The sequence below is a fragment of the Culex quinquefasciatus genome, chromosome 3, assembly GCF_015732765.1.
Source record: "Culex quinquefasciatus strain JHB chromosome 3, VPISU_Cqui_1.0_pri_paternal, whole genome shotgun sequence".
NCBI classification, from domain to species: domain Eukaryota; kingdom Metazoa; phylum Arthropoda; class Insecta; order Diptera; family Culicidae; genus Culex; species Culex quinquefasciatus.
In genome coordinates, this window is record NC_051863.1 from 87,158,485 (window position 1) to 87,179,463 (window position 20,979).

Sequence of the window (20,979 nt, forward strand, 5' to 3'; positions counted from 1 at the left end):
TCAAGAAAGATTTTTTTTAAACTTACATTTGAGATTCGAATAGGATTTGCAAAATTTATGGTTTAACTAGATTTGATTTTGTAATTGTGGAGAGCATTTTAAATTTGAATGCATTAATATTGTCACGAAACTTTTCAAAATATTTATATGCATTTATTTAGATGCAATATTCACTATGATTCTTATTACCTTCGCTCACTATAACAGAACAGCGCCATTGCGCATGTCAAAGGCAAGAACGAAGCGTTGTGATGATGACGATATAGCACGAACTTTCACGAACATATTTTTATAATCACAGCTGGAGGAATTCACGTTTATGTAAAATTTCTGTTCGCCTTACAGACAAACGGTACGACGAATGTGCATAGCGAAGCAGAACATACAGAAGATTCCAAAAACGTGGTCGTCGGGATTCTGTCGCGTTTTTGCTTCTGAAAATATTTTTTCATCCAACCATTTTCAATTCCTCAGATAGCATGTCTAAGCATCGAAAAATAGTACTAATTTATTAGGCATCAAGTGTCGTGTTTAATAGTAGAATACTTAGAGCAAGGTAAAGAGTTATAGTTCAGGGTCCGATCTAAGAAAGAGGTCACATATCTGTTACCAGCTCACAAAATCATGAAAAGGTAGCAAAAAAACGCTCGATAAATGTGCATACAATAGGCTCGTTTTAATAAGCTTTATATGGAAGATCTCAAACAATGCTTACAAAAGCATGATTTTTAAGTTATGTGATTAACTCCAAGAAGTCTCAAGATAGTTAAGTGCGGTATAGCATATATTCTTGTCAGTAAACTCTATTGCGTTATCTTGCAGACAGGAAAAATCGATAATGATGAAGAAAATGACTTGGAACGTTCACAACTGAGGAGAATTTCATTTACCGTTAAATGAAGCAAATAAAGACAAACGAATTGAAAGTACACTGCAGGGATTCTATTTGTATCTCATAGGGTCATGGAATGATACGGATTCGCTTCGGAAGAAATGTTACATAAATGTTTTGGATTTTATTTATGTTTAACACTTTATTCACCCCAGGTGACGGTATACTGCAAAATGGAAAAGTGTTCCCGCGCATTACGTACGCTTGTCCAGAAATAAAGATTTTCTTTCTCTGTTCGGCAACGTAATACGTGCAAATTATTTAAGATTTCGTTTAAACTTGTATCAGAAAAAAATGTTCTGTGCAAATATGGCTGCTAAGTGGAAAGCTGATCATGAAGGAAAACAACAAAAGGCAAAAATGAAAATTTCGGCAGCAAAATGCGTTATCATGTCACGGAAGCATGAGTAGTACAATAAACAGGAATAAAACTAAAGGTAGCAGTTAAACAGAGAGCCAGGTTTTAGGGAAAAAGTGTTCTCATTAAATATTTCGTTATATGTAGTAAACTATATATCCAAGATAATTATAGTTTTGAATCCTTCCTCGGAAAATGAAAAAAATGGTTTAGTTCAACGTATGATGTCGCTCCCGAATCTTTATGTGTTCTCATTCCGATTGCGTTCTCTACCACGAAAGTTTATCTGGGAAAATTGTGAATTCAAAAACAACTGAAAAATCTTATGCTTATGTGCAGTGTGTGATAATTTGTGACGATTTTTAAGAAAAATTTCGGATGGGATTTATTTCATTAGAAGTAAACTGATCAAAAATATATAGTTTTGATTATTTTAAATATTTTATTAAAGATAAATTATGAAACAATACGAATGCATCAACCGAACATGCTGGTTGAGAATTCAAGACAGTCACAAACGTCTAATTTTATAAATATGGTGCAATGTGCTTGAATGAGACTATGACATGCGAATGCACCAATAAGCATTGAGTGTTTTCTTGCCATTCGGGTTTCGTATCGATTTTTCCGCTGAAACAAAACTCTGCAGAAGGAAAATGGTGAAAATTGTTCTCTTGGAATTTTCGCATTAACATGGCTTAAACGGAACTTGGATATAACGTGTTAGTTTTTTAATTGTTCATCGATTTATTTAATAGCATCAGTTTGTGCAATCTTAAATATGGAATATAACGCAATAAGGAAGAGACTACAGAAGAAAATATATAATATAAAGTGCAACTGGATCTAAAATTAAAGCAGAGAAGAAAAGGTTCTCATCCATCTGAAGTGAAAATATGGTGAAAAAACTAGTGTGACAAATTGTTAAATTGTGCCATATCGCTATGCTGTCCAGTTCGAAATTTAGGCCACCGTTGTTGGATATAGCAAAATGCAACTGCAATACCAATTGTGCTGGAATTGAACAGTTATCCTGAATGAGGAAAAATGAAGAGGTAACTTGATTTTTGTGGTTAAATTATTATTTGAGTTTTTGCGCTATTGACCAAGTATGGTGGAAGAGAAAAAAGAGTGTTTAATTAGGTGATTTTTTTTCTTTGGCTTGTAATATATAACCGAACAAGAAGAAACACACAGTTCACATGGAAGCAAAAAAAAACCTGCGCATTGGAGGTCTCAACCAAAAAGTGAGTATTACTGTTTTCATCCTTGATTTTGTTTTTTTTCTGTACAATACTTCTTCGATGATGTTTTTGATAGGGCTGCCTATGATTTTATTTACCTTTATAAATATTGTATTAACGTATTTGCCAGACTATACCATGTTCAAGCTTATTTCTTCTTTTATGATGCGCATAATCGTGAGCAGGCGGCTGGATGTGATTGCATAACACAATTTTATATAGAGCATAACATCTTCCTTTTGTAGAGTAACGTTTTGTTTCGTGTGTTGTTTTAGTTCTTTAATATCAAAATGACTTACATTTAAACTTATGAACTCTAGAAAAGTGAATTTGCAATGAGCATTATATTTATTAGAGAACAAAATATGTTCGTGAGCATCGCTAACATACGCTAGGTCATAAACATAGCCTGGCGATGGCCCAATAACATAGAAGCAGAATAATTAAATGGGGAAACAGAACACTGTACACATTGTGAACAAAGATGACGTTGTTGAAGAAACAGCTTTCGTGATAACTGTCATGTCACACAATTAACCTAAATTTCAAATAAAGTGTAATGTGACACAAACTTGTATACGGGACATTCTCTAGAAACTCACACAGCAGTTCCCCGACGCCTCTTCGATTTGCGTGAAACTTTGTTCCAAGGGTAATTTTGGTCCCTGATCAAGAATCCAAGGTCCATTTTCTAAATATCTCGTGACAGTAGGGCGGTACGACCCTTTAATTTTCGAACATGCAAAAAAATGCAGCCTGAAACGGTGATGGTATGGAAATTTAGTGTCAAAGGGACTTTTATGTAAAATTGGACGCATGACGTCCAATTCCGTATTTATCTTTAAAAAAAATGCAACAATAGTTTCAAAACCTCCATAATTTTTCTTTACTCAACTGAATTTTTTTTTGGATGTAATTTTAAAATAATTTTAATGTACTGATTCTGATATAACCCAGAAGAATAATTGTTTCACTAAGAACCACATTTCTCATTTTGAAATTTCGTTTTCCCACGGACAACTCAGCATTCCCTCCTGGTTGAGGGGCGGCCCAGCAAGAAGTCACCGGGGGAAGATCTCTTCACCCTGCCGGAGTTCTTTGCTCTCGCGGGGGAGATGATGTCGCGGTTTCGGACCTGCCGTAACAAGGCGGAGCAATTTCTAGCCCTTGGGGAGCTGATGATTAAGCACATCTACAAAGGATAAAATTCTCTGATTTAGTTATAAGCTTTTTCTCTTTCTTTCCCCTTTCCTTTGCAATTTTAGCAAGTTTTTTTTTTTTAATTTTCTTGCTCTTGTTAGTGCCTTAGTTATAGAAATAATTGTTCCAAAATGGATTATGATGCAACATACAGCTGAAAGGAACTCCAAAACTCTGTTATGAATAGGAACGTGGCGTTACATCGTGCTGCATAGTGGTTCAAATGGTTGTTTTGACGAACTTAATTGATTAGAGCAAAAAGTGAGCATTTTCGTGCATCGACATGTTCTACAACTTTGCTCAGCGTTGTCATGGTCTACTTTTGGTGAAATTTGTTTTTCAAAATACTCATCACAGCAGGCTAGGGAATTTCTAACTTTTGACAGTAGATAGAGCTTTTGTGTCTTGGGCAAAGTTGTAGGGCTGAAAATTTCCACAAACTTTGTCGAAGACGCCAAAGTTCTATCGTTGACTAAATGTCTAGTTTCGCCGATTAGCTCTTTTGGAAGGGATTTTTTTTTTCAAAAATACACTGGATAGCCTCAAAAATAGATCAAAATTTTCACAAGAGTCTGGCCTACACGCCTCGTGTGTCCGAATAAATCGTAAAAATGGCTTATGTGCCTAAATATAAGTGCAGTGATTCTGGGGACGCGCAGTCCTGTTTTTTCTCGATAATTTTCGTCTCTTTTGTGTGCATGGGGTGATTGGTCATAATAATTAAATAATGCCTTCATAAGTGCAATGCTTCTGGGGACGCACAGTCCGGTTTTTCGCGATAATTTTCGTCGTAAATGATCGTAAAAAATTATTCCAACTTTCAGTTTTAGTATTAACTCATCAAACTATCGATTTTATGAAGAGTAAAGCGTCATTTATTTACTATTTTTGAAATTTGCTCGCGTTATCTAAATTGTAAAAACAGTAAAAATATACTGATAAGTCCAGCCCATAGCCCCACTACTGCTCGGCTGGCACGCGTACGATAAAAATAAACCATTCTAAATAATCAATTATCTATCTTTCCGCAGCCGGCTGCCTAAGATTTAAAAAATCAACCGATAAACAAAATGCTCATGGTCACATCACTGCCACTCGTGAATCCTGACCTCATACCCATCTACTAACCCCCTCAAAACTCATGTGATACTTTGTCGGAGAAGCAGTCGATTGGGCGGTCTCTATCACTCAAGTATCGGACTAACATTCCCATCCACTTCCCCGTGACCCTACCACTGGTCGTGGCCGACGCCGGTATTGATCAGCATGATAGGGGCCTTTGAGAAGTTGCGAAGCGAGGAAAGATAGCACCCACTCATCTTCCACGGCTCGTGGATGTAACTTCTGGAGGTCCTGGTCAATAACGGAGTAGCAACTGCGGGTGGGCACCTATGCTTATGCTTATGCTTAAAATGGCTTATGTGCCTAAATGCATTACAATAGCCATCAAAAATAAAATAAATTGAAATGCTCAGAAATCTATGACCGTAAACCTTCGGACGAATGATTCACCTGACATTTTGTAGTGGAATAGTCATACTTGAAGCCTATTGTATGGATTTTTGCCCAAATTTGCCCGAGGCTTTGTATACCGAGTTCGAAAACTAGCTAAATTATCACGAAATCTTGCTATACCTCATCACATATAGCTCCTTTCAATTTGGCGTCTTCGACAAAGTTGTTTTTTTATACTACTGACAACTCTTCTGAACATTGTAATCGTCTAAAATCAAAGTTCAACATAGTTTTAGTCAAAAAACTGTTTTTTTTGGCAGGGATTTATGAAAAAGGTTCCAAAACTGGTATTCAACGCAAAGATAGAACTTTGGCGTCTTCGACAAAGTTTGTGGAAATTTTCAGCCCTACAACTATGCCCAAGATACAAAAGCTCTATCTCTTAACTATCAAAAGTTATAAATTCCCTAGCCTGCTGTGATGAGTATTTTGAAAAAACAAATTTCACCAAAAGTAGGCCATGACAACGCTGAGCAAAGTTGTAGAACATGTCGAAGCACGAAAATGCTCACTTTTGCTCTAATCGATTAAGTTCGTCAAAACAGCCTTTTGAAACACTGTGGCAGTGTTAATCTGAAGCGGAACAGCATTTGAAAATTACCCTCTTCAATCCTGCTCAAATTTGGCAGGGCTGCTGATACTATCAAAACAAGTAATAATCCCGAATTTCATCCAAATCGGACCATCCCCTCCATTTTTGTACCTCCCAAAATAATCGACATTTTGGCGATTTTTGAGCAAACATCCTAGTTTCAAAAGGCGATAGCTCAGGAACCACAAATCTTAGAAGGTCGTTCTTAAACTCAATTTTGAAGAAAATTGGACGTAGAATCCAGTTCCGTGATCAAAATCTTGATTAATCCATTTGTTCTACCTGTATTGCGCAATTGACAACTTTAAACGGCCGTATCTCAAAACACCCTCCCCCTCACTTATTTTTTTTTATTTGACCTCACCTCGTATTTCCCGGCCAATTCTACATAAGAATCACTTATCGACAGAATTTTTAAAATTTTGTGTTTTTTGAGATTACCTACATCCTACAATCATATTTCATCATAAGAGCAATTCTCTGAGATTTCGGTCATTCGATTTTTGTTTTGTATTTTTTAATCCGGCTGAAACTTTTTTGGTGCCTTCGGTATGCCCAAAGAAGCCATTTTGCATCATTAGTTCGTTCATATAATTTCTCATAAAAAATTTAGCAGCTATCCATACCAAAATGATATGAGCAATTCTCGCTGAAACCGTCCCACTAAATGCACATGTTCTCAAATCGTTACGACAATGTTCTCATTCGATTCAGCGCACCAAAAAACCATAAAAACAACCTTCGAACCAATGAAAATGTCAGCCGTTAGCCACCTGTAAATAAAAACTTGTTTTGAACAATGGATTTTTTCGACAAAATGCCCTAATTTGAAGAAATGATATCTCCCAAAATACATCACCAAACATCAAAAACTTACATATCGTTGGAAAGGTAATCGCAAGGGCTTTCTATCGCACTTTGATAAACATTTTAAAAATTATTTTTTCAAGGGTAATTTTCAGGATTTTTGGGAAACTTACTCTTAATTTTGAATTTTGACCGTGTTCGCAACCACTTATCATTACGAAACCATTTTCATTCGAAAGATTGGACGATTTTGCATAAAATTAACTTGAGAAAAGTAGTGTAATGAAATAGTTTTCGTATAGTTATTAACGGATGAAAGAAATTGGTCAAAATTCAGTAAAAATAATCAAAGCTCAGACTTCAGAGATGAGCCTTATTTACAGGCAATACAAAGCAGGATTGTATTTGAGTCGAATTTACAGTCATCTGATGCAAATCTGGACATATAGGATGAATAGGGACAGTTTTTTCAACTATGCTTTCACTCATTAGATCATATTTTTAATTTGTTTATGTAGCTATCTTGAAGAGCTCTTGTAGAACTCCTGGAAAAAAATGTTACTTGGGATATAAGCAGTTCATTTATAAATGATCCAGGAAGCTGTAAAAAAAATTAAACACAATTTTAAATGATATTGTTGCCGCTGAACTGATAATTGAAAATAATTGAAATTACTTCCTACCCACGTCCTGCATCATGCACACCTAAAAAACGTCAAACAAAAGAAAGACAAAAATCGCTGCTGCACCACTAATTGCCTCCACTGCTGGCACTGAACCCGCAACCTTTGGAGTGTTAACATTCACACAAAAAAAACATTAACATTGATTGAGTAAACATTGGCACAAAATCCGCTTTGTAAATGCCACCTCGATACCCTTCAAGAGGTTTCCCTGGTGTAAGAAGAATTAAGAAGTTTTAAGAAGAAATCTAGAAGAAATCTTTTGTTGGGTTTTCTTTCTAGCAAATTAGAAAAAAGGGGAGAAGTGCACGGGACATAACAATAACTTCTAATAAATAACGAATAATTACACTTTAAAATACTTACACTGAATCACACACTTTACAGGGCAAAACAAGCAAAAGACCAGATATTATAAATAATTTAAGACGACACAGCATGATTGATCTTGACCTACATTTTATTTTATTTCAGACGGGTTTCAATAATTTCAACCACTTTACTTAAGGGGGCTTAGGAGGGGGAGAAGGGGCAAGAGGGGGGTTTAAAGACTTTTTAACTTGTTCACGTGTATTTGTCTTTGTTTCTGTACTTGCATGCTTTTAGGTTAGTATCGTTGTTGCTCGTTGGTCGACTTGCTGCTGCTGTTGATCCTCTGCTGGTGGCTGGTTCCGGAACTCGGCGGGAGCGTCGGCGATGCCTCAAAGGCCGCCGGGGTTCGATGGCTTCGCCCAAAGGGCCACAAAAGGGGGGGGGGGTTTCTTCGGCGTTTCGCGGGCCATATGGTGACGGATGGCCAAGTTCGCTGTCCGGGGAGTGGTACCGCGCGCACAAAAGAGTGGTCCATCCCGAGCGAGGCACACCACTGTTCTTTGGGGACTGGTCCACAGAATTTGACGTGTACCACAATGCACTCAGTACCGCGGTACTTCGTGCGACCAGTCCCGACCACTTTACACTTTTCACTGCAGTTTCTTCACACTACACTCGCTCGGGGGTACGATTTTGACCGAGGGGACTTAACGCGGCTAGGGTTTTTTAACTTGTCCGTGGTGTCCACTAACCGTTTGTAGTGTTGTCCTTCCTCAGTCCGTACTATTAACTTTAAGTGATTTTAATCTTGTGGTACGTCACTGTTTATCACTGTTTAATGTGTGAATTTTAATTAGGTTTTCAAATTGCACACGCGAACTTTCAAACCGGGTCACATGTTGACGGGTGACACCGGCGCGATTGCCGATCTTCACTCCTCCGGACGTTGGTAAAATAAGAGAGCGGGCCTTCGTTTGGGTCCGCTTTTATACCCCAGAAAATCCGTTCCCGCCAGCTCACTTCCGCTTGCGACGATGACAGTTGGTTGACATTGACATCTGTCACTGTCAGCTTAAACAGGCTGAAACTTACAGTTCATATGGGGTTGGTGTCTTTGTATTTTTCATGTGACTTTTCTCGACTTAATAGAGTCGCCTACTTTTAATTCATTTTAACTGTGCTTGTTTTCTAATTGTTTTTTATTTAATCATGCATGAATAGGTTTTAATAAATAGGAAATAAATTAATAAAAATCTCCTAGTATGACACCAACCAAAGGCTAATAAATATAAAATAAATGCATGTGGCACACGATAAACATGAAGACATACATTTAAATATATTTGAACATTTACAGACAACAATTCGGAGAAATAAGAGAAACCTCGCTCTTCTTGTCAGAAATGTCACTTTTGACATTGTTGACGTTTCTCATCTGATGTTATGTTTACCGTTTTGATTTTGCCTGTGTGAAGTTCGCTGCTTTTTGCGGCAATTATTTTTGGGGATAAAAACATGTTGCTAAATTTTCTGAAATGCCTTGCCCTGCGACCCACTCCAAGTACTCCGGTAAGTATTAACGGGAGTTTCCACCGAGTTGGAAAACCTCCGCAAGAAAATTGCCGCACTGTCCAACTCCAGTATGTATATTTTTTAACTTTCCTCCTCCCCCAGATCGTGTTGAAAAATGCACATCGGAATGTGCAGGAAGTGTACCGGAACAGCAACATTCCCGAAGGCTAGATCGGCTCATGTAACGACCCCGTACGAGGTCGTGGGCAAGTCATGGACCGGACAGAAGCTACAGACTCCAATGGACACATGGGAAGAACCAGGAACTAGGAAGGCCAAGGACATAATCGTCGATTGAGGACGTGTACGAAGGCCCGAAAAGGATTCCACGACATTGTGTCACCGTGGCCATATGCTGGCAGGGTTTTTTTTTTGGATTTGTTGTAGTTTGGCCGTTATTTATTGTATCTCGTGTTGGTTAATAAACATTAATTTCCGTGGGGAGAGGGAAGGGAGGGGGCATCCTAATCTGCACCTTCGGGATTTTGAGCGATCTTCGGCAATACGGGATGATTATGTCCAGTTCGGTAAGTGGCTCTTCGCTTGGTTTTCTTCGTGTGTTTTGTCGTTCCGGGACTCAGCAAGAGGTAGGTAGGTAGGTCGTGGTACGTTTTGGAGGTAGGTCCCTTGTAGCCGGTTAGCGGTTTGCTGCAACATGAACTGAACTTCTTCCAAGACAAATCACTTCGTCGTCAAGCTTCTATGACTCGTCGATCTTAGCGCATTTGGGAGAACTTCCGGTTGCACTTGTTCTGTTTCGAGTCGTCGAGAGCTGCCATTTGCTCGAAGACTTAGTCACTGTAAAGAATAAACGTTTAGTTTGAAACCAAAATCGTCACCAAACTAGGTGTTGACCGTGAGAATAATCGCAATGACCTGGGAAGCTTCTAGATTGACCCTCAGTTGAAGGATGGTTTCTTTGGAATTGCCAAGTACGGCCATGGTTTAGACGAGTTCAGCTTTTAGGGCAATCGGGACAGAACAGCTGATGAGGCCGAGTAGGTTGAGTGTTCGCAGAGGGCAACACGGGCCACCACAGCACGGATCACTAGCAGGACTGCTTGCAATCCTCAAGGCTCGACTGCTATAAACCGTCTCGGAACCGGGGTTCTGTTCCTGATAGTACCGGGACAGCAAGTTGAAGAAGTATTCCCACGAGATGGTCGGTGCGGCACCTCCAATGCCACCTTGGCTTTCCTGCTTCAGCAGGTTGAACGCGGTTTAGATACGGATTGAAGAGAATTGGAGGTAGATAATCTCCGGCCAACAAGATGAACTTGAACAGACAAATTGATCGTAACGACCCGCGATAGTTGGCAGCCACTTCCATCGGTCCCCATTTCTCGAGGGTCAGCGAGAGATGTTAAATACAAAATAGACGACTAAACGCAAGAAATGACCCATATTTCATCTGTGGTATCGGTCGAGAGTCGTGTCGATATCCTTCTCCAAGTCGATCTGGAACTGTAACGAACTTCCGATGCGGAGTGCCATTCTTCTTGTTGCATCTGTACTAACAGTCGACTTGAAACCGAACCCCGCCAATTACAACTTCCACTTCTTCCTCGAGTGAACAATTGGCCGCGGTCGACGTCGTGGTTCCCACCGCCGGATTGGTCGTGTGAATCACGGGCTGTGTTTCTGGAAGTGCCGTCGTGACTTGGTCGTGACTCACTTGCGTAGCCACCGCAGAAGCTGGCCTGCTGACAACCGACACTCCGATCGTATTTAATATGGCCAATCATGCCAGAGAACCATTCCAGATTCTGGAATCGTCTGGAAAAAAAAATCTTTTAAAGGTAAACAAACAACAAAATGACATTTCCTTGTTTCGCTCTTCTCTCTTTGTTTGCTCTCTTCATAGAGATCTCTCTTAAAATATTCGGAGCAAACGGGAGCAATCGGGAGGAATCTGGAGGAATGTAGAGCAACCAAGAGGAATGAGCTGAAAACGGTCAAAAGTAAAATTTCAGAGCAAACGGGAGCAAAGCAGAGGAAACGGGAGCAACCAGAGTAACTCTCTTGCTCACTGTCTTGCCCCGAGGCTTTATCGTTGTGAACAATAATATCAGCAATCTAAACTTAATTTTAGGACCCAATTTTGAAGAATGTACTAAGAATAAAAGCGTTTTAAATCACAAGTCGGCGGTGAAGATCTTTCAATGGAACATTCGAGGAATGAACAGTCTGGAGAAATTTGATGGCGTTCGGGAACTCATTGATCGTTATGGAGATCCAATTGATTTTCTTGTACTAGGGTCAAGGAGGGCAACCAGGAGATGTACAACTTAGCGGGCTACAAAAGCATATTTTCGTGTCGAGCAAGGTCAAATGGTGGATTAGTTGTATATGTCCGCAGTAATATCAACGCGAAAATCGTCGAAATTCTATCGCATAACGGTTTTCATTTGATTCACCTGCTGCTGTCTCTGGGAAAGAGGAAATTAAACTTGATTGCAGTATATCGCCCACCTGGATTTCCTTCTGGCGACTTTCTGGACAAATTGGAAGCTAAACTAGGAGTCTTGCAATCTGACCAAGAGGTTATCCTTCTGGGAGATACCAACGTTCCGTGCAACGTGGAGGCGAACAGTACTGTGCAGGAGTACGATCGGTTGTTATCTCCGTTCAATCTACAAGTTACAAACAACATCACTACTAGACCAGCAAGCCTAAACCTTCTTGATCACGTGGTGTATTCTGCGGGCATCCCATGAAGCATAACAAATGAAACGGTTGAGACAGAATTGAGTGATCATTCAATGATCCTGACATCCCTGGAAATGAAAGTGGAAAGGTGACTAAAACATTAACCACAGACGTAGTAAATCACGAGTTGCTGGATGAATTGTTTGCTCGTTCGATTACGCAATTTTCGGGGGAGGTCAGTGCTGCGGAGCGTCTCCTGTTTGCAATCAACCAATACAAGGAAGCCTTAAAGTCAGCTACAAGGACTGTGGCTGTAAAAGTGAAGGTGAAGGGAAACTGCCCATGGATGACTTTGGAGCTGTGGCAGATGATCAAAATCAAGAAGCAAGTCTTGAAAAGCAGTAAACAACACCCTAGCAATGCACACCTCCGAGAACTTGTTAAACACACTGCGCAACTGCTGAGCAAGAGAAAAGCCCAGAGCAAAAGGAATTACTATTACAACCTAATTACTACATCAATGCCGACGAACTCGTGGAAGCTGATCAACGAAGTCCTTGGAAGATCAAAGAAGAAGGAGTCGGAAATACTTGTACGGGACCAATCTGGAGTATTGAGAGACAACTTACAAGCTGCAAACACGCTGAACAAGCACTTCTGTGAAGTCGGAGAAAACCTGTCCTCATCAATCCAAAGTGACAGAAACGTGAACCACTTTCGCACCCTCACCCGCCATGACCTGACCATTTATATGAGACCTGCAATATCCCAAGAAGTCATCGTTCTGATTGGCCAATTGAACCCGAAAAAGTCACCTGGTCCGGACAGGATACCAGCTTCATTCATCAAAAAGCATCATCTGTTGTTCCCTGACCTCCTCAAAGATGCCTTCAACGAGATGATTGAGACAGGACTTTACCCGGACTTCCTGAAAGAAGATCGAGTGGTTCCCATTTTTAAATCTGGTGACCCAACGGACGTGAACAACTACAGACCTATTTCAACTCTATCCATGCTGAACAAACTGTTGGAGCAAATGGTTGCAGCGCGCTTAAGTAGCTTTCTGGATACCCACAAACATCTATACAACCAGCAATATGGATTTAAAAAGGCTCCAGCACACTAACAGCCACCTGCGAGCTACTCAAGGACATCTACGACAGCTTGGACGAGAGAAAATTTTGTGGGGCACTGTTTCTGGATCTGCAAAAGGCGTTTGACACGATTAACCACGGGCTGCTATTACAAAACTAGAATTCTATGGAATTCGCGGCAAAGCAAACAGTCTTCTTAGGAGTTACCTATTGAACCGAATGCAGCACGTGAGTGTCAATGGCACAAGAAGCGAATCTCGACGTATATCGACCGGAGTTCCGCAGGGGAGCAATCTCGGCCCGTTGTTGTTTTTGGTGTTTATCAACGACCTGTCTCGCTTACAGTTGACTGGAAAAATACGTCTTTTCGCTGATGACACGCTCCTACTTTATAGTAGTCGAGACTGTCGCACCATAAGGAACAACATGCTGGAAGACCTGTCCATACTTAACCAGTACTTTGCATCGAACCTGCTGTCGTTGAACGTAAGCAAAACAAAATTTGTGATGTTCCATACATGTCAACGACGAGTTCCAGAGCTGAGTCCCATAAGGTTCGGAAACCAAGTGGTCGAGCGAGTCTCCCACTTCAAGTACCTTGGACTTGTCTTGGACGAAACCTTGTCATGGGAAGCGCACAACCAGCACTTAAAACGTTGTATAGCGCCAATCTGCGGAGTCATCAGGAAACTAGCTTCACCTATACCATCTGTTTGGTTGTTGAAATTGTACTTCACCCTTGTACAATCTAGATTGCAGTATCTCGCACTGAACTGGGGTACAGCTGCCGCTTTCAGACTACGTGAACTCCAGACACTGCAAAACCGTTGCCTGAAGTCAATTCTTGCAAAACCCTACCTCTACCCTACACGCCAACTCTATATTGACGCTCCGGAAACTGTCCTACCGGTTCGGGGACTACACATGCAGCAAACACTAGTTCACATGTGGAACATGTTGAAGGATGATGCTATCCACCACAATTTGAAGTTCGAAATAATTAACTTTATGACAAGACAAAACGGGGATATTCGGATTCCCGGTCCAACACAGAACTCTGCAAGAACCGGGTTACCTACGTTGGAAGCAAATTGTTCAACGAACTCCCCAATGACCTGAAGGAACTAAACTCTAAAGTTGTATTCAAAAAGAACCTACACCGACATATAAAAAAACAACCTACTGAACGCTTTGTACTTATCCTCCACTAACCAATATTTAAAAATCTGATCTTGTCGTTTCCGCCGCCACCGACCGCCCTCCGCTCGCCACCAACCACCCACCGCCAACCGCTCATCGCCACCGCCCACTGACAACAACCCACCGCCCACCGCCCACCACCAGCCGTTAACCTACACCGTCCATTACACACACTTTCGTCTGAACACCACTATATTGAAATTCCACACACTATTTATTCAGCAATTCTCCACGAAAACAGCATGATTCGAAAAAAAAGTTCTCCGATCGGGCTCAAAATTTTTCTGGGGGATCCTTGGCCGAAATAATGAGACCCGTATTTTTTTGTTTGGCCATTAGGGTGACCTACGCCGCCGTGTTAGGGTGGTCCGAAAAATTGCAATTTTCGTCGATTTTCGCAAAACCACTTTATTCAAAAATCATATCTCCGCGCCATTTCATCCGATTTTAGCTGTCTTAGATGCAAAAGAAAGGTGATTAGTTTGGCTATTTGGGAAAAATAGTAAGAAGTTTCAAAAATCTAGCTTAACATTTGAAAAGGTTGGATGAAAACATAAAATGCTGTTTTGAAGGTCTCGGGACCAAAGAGCCTATGTCTGAAAATATTTTTATCGGATTCCTTAGAAAATTTCACATTACATATCAAAAAATGGTGAAGTTATGTTTTCGATACTCTGAGATACGATTTTTTGAAAATAAAAACTGGGGTTTTCGACGCGCCACGCGCAAAAATGGGAAAATGACGAAAACGGGAAAAAATCAACTTTTTTCACTAAAACTGCGATAACTTTAAAATTTCAGTGATGACTTATACATGTTAAAATACCAAATTTTTTAGTTTGGCTATTTGGGAAAAATAGTAAGAAGTTTCAAAAATCTAGCTTAACATTTGAAAAGGTTGGATGAAAACATAAAATGCTGTTTTGAAGGTCTCGGGACCAAAGAGCCTATGTCTGAAAATATTTTTATCGGATTCCTTAGAAAATTTCACATTACATATCAAAAAATGGTGAAGTTATGTTTTCGATACTCTGAGATACGATTTTTTGAAAATAAAAACTGGGGTTTTCGACGCGCAAAATGGGAAAATGACGAAAACGGGAAAAAATCAACTTTTTTCACTAAAACTGCGATAACTTTAAAATTTCAGTGATGACTTATACATGTTAAAATACCAAAATTTTCGTAATTAAAAGACGCACCTTTTGGTACCATAACATCTATAGGTCATCGGTGAAATTTTAAAATTATCGCAGTTTTAGTGAAAAAATTCGATTTTTTCCCGTTTTCGTCATTTTCCCATTTTTGCGCGTGGCGCGTCGAAAAATCCGGTTTTTATTTTCAAAAAATCGTATCTCAGAGTATTGAAAACATAACTTCACCATTTTTTGATATGTAATGTGAAATTTTCTAAGGAATCCGATAAAAATATTTTCAGACATAGGCTCTTCGGTCCCGAGACCTTCAAAACAGCATTTTAAGTTTTCATATGACCTTTTCAAATGTTAAGCTAGATTTTTGAAACTTCTTACTATTTTTCCCAAATAGCCCAACTAATCACCTTTCTTTTGCGTCTAAGACAGCTAAAATCGGATGAAATGGCGCGGAGATATGACTTTTTAAAAAAAGTGGTTTTTGCGAAAATCGACAAAAATTGCCATTTTTTGAACCACCCTAACACGGCGTAGGTCACCCTAATGGCCAAACAAAAAAATACGGGTCTCATTATTTCGGCCAAGGATCCCCCAGAAAAAAAAATTGAGCTCGATCGGAGAACTTTTTTTTCGAATCATGCTGTTTTCGTGGGGAATTGCTGTATTAACGTTTAAACGCCAAAATTAGCACTCTCTTAAAAGAGCAAACTTTGCTCACTGAGATGTGCAAATAATGTAAATGTTAAATGTTTTTTTTTGAAAAGATAGTAAGTTTTATGCCCTAGTGCTTTTGTCCTACCAAAAAAAATGTACTGCAAAAAAAATATCACTGCAAAAAAGAAAAGAATTATCCCACATTGACTGGGCAGCCCGCCGGCGGTTCGCAGGCGGACCGCCAAACCGCTCTGGCGATCCGCCGGCGCTTGATTTGGCGGACCACGGGCGACCCGCAGGCGGATAAAATTTGCAACAATTTGGCGCACGATCAGTTTTTTTTATCGTGACGTTGGTCCGCCAGCGACCCGCCTCGGGGTCGCCCAGGTTTGCCTTGAAATGTTTCACCCGGCGTTCATCCGCCCACATACGCCGTTTTGTATGGTTCAACCGCCCCTATAAGATGGTTTGCCAGCGGGTCACCCCCGATCCGCCCCCTATATAAAGTTCATCCGCTCAAAAAGCCCCAACCGCCATGGCTCGCCCTTGATGCGCCTCTCATATACGGTTCAGCCACCCCTGTAGGTTGGTCCGCCAGCGGGTCACCCTTGATACGCCCCCATATGATACTAATTTAATAACTACTAATAAGAAAAAGGTGTGATATCCAAGGATGTCGGCAAGCTCTTGACACTAACTCTTCCCCTAGGATAGGAAAACAGAGTCGGCTCACCCAGGTGACGGAGGACAACGCGGATCAAATAAAATAAAGCCAATTTGTGGGATATATCAAGGGATGGGTTTTATTAAAGACAACTAAAGAAAAAATATGGAATTAAGACTAAATTTATTAAAAACTACGGAACTACTGTGTGTGTGATGTGGGGGAAATTTGGGCTATTGTGGGGGGTTGCTGGGGTTCTGGAACTGCTGCGGTACGTACCGTTGATAATCTGCTTCTTCTCCTACTTCTGCTTCGGCTTCGGTTGGCTCAGGTTCTTGGTGGGCTAGCACCACTCGGATGGCCACGCTCGCTTCAGCGCCGCGCACGGGACATCGACCAGTGCTCTTGGGTGGCAATGGCGGCCGTGGAAAACCGCGGGCTGGCTTGAGCGATGGCGGACGGATGGCGCGTACTGACCAGCAATGGCGTAGGCTGGTGTCGAGGTTTACGGTGTCTTCCTTCGTTGGCTCGATCGGGCGGACCACGGGATCACCGTAACGGTCGTTCCGAGAAGGGTCTCCTTGTTAATTAGGGCTTCAGCCCGAGAAAAACGCTCCTTTACGGGTTATGGATCCGTAGATCCAGAGCGAGAGGTCCTATTACGATTAGGTGCATGTACTGGCTCCTCCGCTCTCAATGTACATGGACCGACCCGTGCGAGTGTGAGGCGCGTACGCTTGGTGGACGAAATCAAAAAGGTCCTGAGGGGACAAATCGTGAGCATGAATGCCAAGGTCGGGCGATTCAGGGACGCAGGGTTTACCTGAACGAACAGCAGGGTGATGCGGGAATCCTTCTTCCGTCTTCTGCTGGCTCACTTTTAAAAAACTTTCACTAAAGCACTCAACTTTCTCGCACGAACACCGGGATTGAAATGGCCGATTCACGGCGGTCAAATATGCCTCGAAGAATCCGTCATCGGTCTCCTCAACCGTCATCCCCCAATACCGCCAACATCGTAGAAGCTTGCCCTTAAGTTGCACCCACTGGATACCCCCCTTGCACCCACTGAGCCCTTTCTTAAGAGACAATATTTTGTTGTGTTTGTTGACGGGGGACTACGCTATACAATATTGGTGTTTCCCTATAGCTCGTAACCCAAAACATTGAACATTTACCACAAAGAACATTAAATAATAAATAAATAAATTAACATATTAAAAATACTAGGGATCTTGTAACTGAACGGTTACACATATAAAATTCATCCGCCCAAAAAGCCCCAACCGCCTTGGCTCGCCCTCGATGCGTCTCTCATATACGGTTCGGTCGCCCCTGTAGGTTGGTCCACCAGCGGGTCGCCCTTGATACGCCCCCCATATAAAGTTCATCCGCCCAAAAAGCCCCAACCGCCTTGGCTCACCCTTGATGCGCCTCTCATATATGGTTCAGCCGCCCATGTAGGTTAGTCCGCCAGCGGGTTGCCCTTGATACGCCCCCCATATAAAATTCATCCGCCCGAAAAGCCAAACCGCCTTGGCTCACCCTCGATTCGCCCTTTCATACATATTTAATCCGCCCAAGCACAATACCCGTACAGGTTCCTTCAGGATTCTGAGTGTGTTGTTTCAAGTTCATCTAAATCTGAAAAAACACAAAGTGCCTTATATAGAAATGCAGATCTTTGCAGATTCTTGTGTGCTGAAATTTAGAAATAAAACAAAAACTAACCTTATCCACCTATGTGGTTGGAGCCTTCCTCACTCATTACCAACAATGGCTGATTTGATGGGGTTGTACACAAATTTCATCTATTTTTTAGATCCGGAATAAAAAAGTACATGAATATCACTTAAGTGACCATATCTCGAGACAGGGTTGCCAGATCTTCAATGTTTTAGAGTCTTTGGAAAGGTATTTTGATAATCTATCCAACGATGGGTCGGATGGTGGATCCGGACATAGTTTACATACATTTAAGTGAGATCCGGATATATGTGAAAACACATTTTTATACATAACTTTTGAACTACTTATCGAAACTTCAATTTGTATAAAACTCGATATATGGGACCCTAAACCAAGTCGAATGCAACAGGTTCGGGTCAAATCGGTTCAGCCAGTGCCGAGAAACATGAGCTAGTTTGTTGGTCACATACATACATAGACACACACATACACACAGACATTTGTTCAGTTTTCGATTCTGAGTCGATATGTACAGTATGTAAAAGTATTTACACTTGGGCACTATGCACATTTTGTGATGAAACATGTAAAATTTAAAGTTTGACAGGAACCTAGTACTACGTTTTGTTCAGAAACTCATGCCAAACATTTTGCTACAAAAGCTCATGAAAAGATGATTTCTATAAAAGTTATATAACAAATACTATTACGAAAATAAAAAGGTGCAAAAAAGTTTGTACACCTTTCGAAAAATTAACATAAATAATGTTATTTGTTGACAAATCACCATAAATCCAGTCTCCCAACTCCAAATAGGCATCCTTGACTGATTAGATTGAATATAAAGTTTACTAACTACTTAGTATAAAAGTTTATATAACTCTGGAAATTCTATGTAAAACTTATCTAAACTTAATTTTGCAAACTTTTAATTCAAATAAATGTCAATATATTACCATAGAATTGCTAAATAAACATTTTGGAGTGGGTATAACACCGTATTTGTATCGATAGAAGAGATTTTCGTTGGAATTTCGTACCAACCCGGAATTACGTCGTCGGAAAATCCGCCGGCATCTGAACCGGTCCTCAATTCACAAGTCAACCTCTGTGGCATCAGAAAGGGCATAAAATTTCCGATCTTTTGATACCCATACATCCAGGTTTTCTATAAAACCCACGTTTTTAAATACCTAAGCAAAAACGTTGTTATGGTTTCGTTTGAGCAACCTGCCAAAAATGTATGGAATTTCGTAATTTTTGTTCTCGTGGATCAAACTTACTTTTGCCCTGGTATTTAAAAACGTAGGTTTTATAGAAAACCTAGATGTATGGGTATCAAAAGATCGGAAATTTTATGCCCTTTCCGATTCCACATAGGTTGACTTGTGAATCGTGGACCGGTTCGGATGCCGGCGGATTTTCCTACGACGTAATTCCGGGTTGGTACGAAATTCCAACGAAAATCTATTCTATCGATACAAATACCCCAAAACGGTGTTATACCCACTCCAAAATGTTTATTTAGCAATTCTATGGTAATATATTGACATTTAGTTGAATTAAAAGTTTGCAAAATTAATTTTAGATAAGTTTTATATAGAATTTCCAGAGTTATATAAACTTTTATACTAAGTAGTTAGTAAACTTTATATTCAATCCAAATTATTTTTTGAATCAGTCAAGGATGCCTATTTGGAGTTGGGAGACTGGATTTATGGTGATTTGTCAACAAATAACATTATTTATGTTAATTTTTCGAAAGGTGTACAAACTTTTTTTGCACCTTTTTTATTTTCGTAATAGTATTTGTTATATAACTTTTTATAGAAATCATCTTTTCATGAGCTTTTTGTAGCAAAATGTTTGGCATGAGTTTCTGAACAAAACGTAGTACTAGGTTCCTGTCAAACTTTAATTTTTTTACATGTTTCATCACAAAATGTGCATAGTGCCCAAGGGGTGTAAATACTTTTTTTACATACTGTATACATGAAGGTGGGTCTACGACGTTTTTATACAAAGTTCATTTTTAGAGCAGGATTATAGCCTCTAATAAAATAAAAGCCATATTTTCGTATGTGATAACTTTGAGATAGGTTTTAATTTTTCTTGTTTTTTTTAATAACGGTTTGTAATTTTTTTTACACATTGCAAGTTTGTGTAAAATTTACGGTGTTAAATTTGAAGGTTTGATATAACCTCTTTTATGATGTAATACACCATAAAGGTGGTTAATTCACATATTTTTAGAGGTATAATTAAACTTTTTACAAAAGGCAATCAATCATAGACAAAAATGGCAAAATTTGTGATTAAAAGCTCTATTCTGCCGCATGGCGTCTACACGGAGTCTAAAATACCGCTTTCATATAGAAAAACACTAATTCGAGATATATTCACCACACGTTGTCCAAAATACCGTTATTATTGTCGCCGCAGCACTAAACCGAATTGAGCGAGTTTAACTCTCGCGACGATTTTTTGTCGCGAAATATCTGTCATACACGTTAAAGCGGTATTGAATCAGTGTGGTAGGTTGTTTTGTTTTGATTGCTTGGCATTGCTTGAATTATTGAAGTATAAATTGGAGATTTTACGCTGATATCAGCGAAATAAAGGAGAAATGAAAACAAAAATAAAATTATTGAGTAGAATCTCATGTTCCGATAAATTAGGAGCTTAAACTACCACACGAAT

At 40.0% G+C, this 20,979-nt stretch overlaps 1 protein-coding gene across 5 annotated transcripts in view; it reads left to right on the forward strand.

Annotated features, from left to right (window-relative positions):
- Positions 1-360: 360 nt before the first annotated feature.
- The window catches only part of LOC6052895 (innexin shaking-B), a 243,815-nt gene continuing 223,196 nt past the window's right edge, over positions 361-20,979 (forward strand). For 4 of the 5 annotated variants that reach the window (XM_038263416.1, XM_038263415.1, XM_038263419.1 and 1 more), the window contains exons 1-2: positions 361-556; positions 2,009-2,497. The gene's annotated coding sequence lies outside the window, so the exon portion shown is untranslated. The remainder of the gene's footprint in view (positions 557-2,008; positions 2,498-20,979) is intronic. The other variant, XM_038263423.1, reaches the window with a different exon arrangement.